Below are 2,281 nucleotides of genomic sequence, written 5' to 3'. Positions count from 1 at the left end.
GCAGTCACAGGGAGAATGTACAAACTCCTTACAGACAGCGGCAGGAAATGAACCCCGATTGCTGGCACTCTAATACGTCACACTAACCGCCACACTACCATGCCGCCCAACAAGTAACCAGAAACCAAACTGGGTTAATATTCCCACAGGACAGAAACAAACATGGTGGCTCCTTTTAGCTCACTTATGCTCAGTCCGTCAGAAGGAATGATTTTGCATTCATGGAATGCCTTTCACAACTTCAGCGCCTCCCAAATTGTCTCCCAGCACATGAAATGTGTTAGAACTGTAGTGACTGCTGTGATGTAGGAAATGAGGCTGCAAATTTTGGGCTCTTGGAGGTCCCACAAGCACCAATATGATAACCTGTTTAAGTGACTTTGGCTGGAGGATAGGTGTTGACCACGACACCCTTATAGTGGTTAGTATCCCCGCCTGTCACACAGGAGACCGGGCTTCAATTCCCCGACGAGGAGATATACTAAAATTGGAATGATACGGACAAGATTAGCATGGTCCCTGTGCAACGATGACACATAAATTCATGAACCGTTCCATATTAGAGAGCAGGCACAGTAGTGTAGCGGTTAGCATGACGCTATTACAGCACCAGTGACCCGGGTTCAATTCCGGCCACTGTCTGCAAGGAGTTTGTCTGTTCTCCCCATGTGTCTGTGTGGGTTTCCTCCGGGTGCTCCGGCTTCCTCCCACATTCCAAAGTCGTACAGGTTAGGAAGTTGTGGGCATGCTATGTTGGTGCCAGAAGCGTGGTGACACTTGTGGGCTGCCCCCCAGAACACTCGAACCAAAGATGCATTTCACTGTGTGTTTCGATGTACATGTGACTAATAAAGAAATCTTATCTTATTTCTGTTTCCAAAGTTAACTGGAAATACAAGAGAAATTTTAGTGGCACAGTAGTGTAGCAGTTAACGTAATGCTATTACAGCGCCAGCAATCAGGGTTCAATTCGGCCGCTGTCTGTACGGGGTTTGTGTATTCTCCCCATGTCTACATGGGTTTCCTCCGGGTGCTCCGGTTTCCTCCCGCATTCCAAAGACGTACGGGTTAGGAGCTGTGGACATGCTATGTTGGAGCCGGAAGTGTGGCGACACTTGTGGGCTGCCCCCAGAACATTCTCAGTAACGCAAAATGATTCATTTCACTGTGTGTTTTGATGTAAGTGTGACTAATAAATAAATACCTTAATATCTTATATCAGGATGGTGGCATGGGCACTTCAGTGTAGCACCTCTTCAATATTATCCCAAGTGTCATCTAGATTCCAGCATCTGCAGTCCTTTGTTCCTCTGACATTTAATGCTCTCTGCAGTCAAATTTGCAACCTTCTGATTTGGGACAAGGGCTTTTTCTCCGATTTAATATTGAACAGGGCAATAACTGAGGCACTGAAAAGGAACTCTATTTCTGCTCACGTTTTTCACGTCTCTCTCTTCTTGTTCCAAGCATCAGCTCTTTCAACAAGGGCATTTCTCTATCTGCATGTTCCCTTTTTAAAGTTATGATATAAGATTTCTTTATCAGTCACATGTACATCGAAACACACAGTGAGATGCATCTTTTGCGTAGAATGTTCTGGGGCAGCCCGCAAGTGTCGCCACTATTCCAGTGCCAACAATAGCATGCCCACAACTTCCTAACCCGTACGTCTTTGGAATGTGGGAGGAAACCGGAGCACCCGGAAGAAACCCACGCAGACACGGGGAGAGCATACAAACTCTTTACAGACAGCAGCTGGAATTGAACCCGGGTCACTGGCTCTGTAATAGTGTAACACTACTCGCTACACTACCGTGTCTGCCCTAAATGAAGTTACATTTGGTTTTGCACACTCTCAAACCATTTCCTCAGTTCTCTGTTCCTAGGAACAGAGAAGAAACTTGCATCTGCCTTTATCCCAGGAGAATCATGCAGGGAAAATGTCTTTGTTTAATTTCCAGGGAAATGGATGGCACAATGGTGCAGCAGGTAGAGGGATTGACTCACAGCGCCAGGGACCCGGGTTCAATCCTGTCCTCGGGCGATGTCTGTGTGGAGTTTACACACCTTCCCCTGACTGCCCAAGTTTCCTCCAGGTGCTCAGTTTCCTCCAACAATGCAAAGACATTGGTCAGACCACACTTGGGAATATTGTGTGCAGTTCTGGTCGATGTGGAGACTGTGGAAAGGGTGCAGAAGAGGTTTACTGGGATGCTGCCTGGATTAGAGGGTATGAGCTACAAGGAGAGGTTGGACAAACTTGGGTTGTTCTCCCTCAAGT

The 2,281-nt window shown here is 46.9% G+C and overlaps 1 non-coding gene across 1 annotated transcript; it reads left to right on the top strand.

Moving 5' to 3' along the window:
- Nucleotides 1-461: 461 nt before the first annotated feature.
- LOC127578661 (U6 spliceosomal RNA) lies at nucleotides 462-564 on the top strand. Its single transcript, XR_007957554.1, has one exon. It is a non-coding gene; the product is annotated as a U6 spliceosomal RNA (small nuclear RNA).
- The last annotated feature ends 1,717 nt before the right edge of the window (nucleotides 565-2,281 follow it).

This window comes from Pristis pectinata, chromosome 15 (genome assembly GCF_009764475.1).
Source record: "Pristis pectinata isolate sPriPec2 chromosome 15, sPriPec2.1.pri, whole genome shotgun sequence".
In the NCBI taxonomy this organism is placed as follows: Eukaryota; Metazoa; Chordata; class Chondrichthyes; order Rhinopristiformes; family Pristidae; genus Pristis; species Pristis pectinata.
This window is presented reverse-complemented; position numbering and strand designations above follow the sequence as displayed.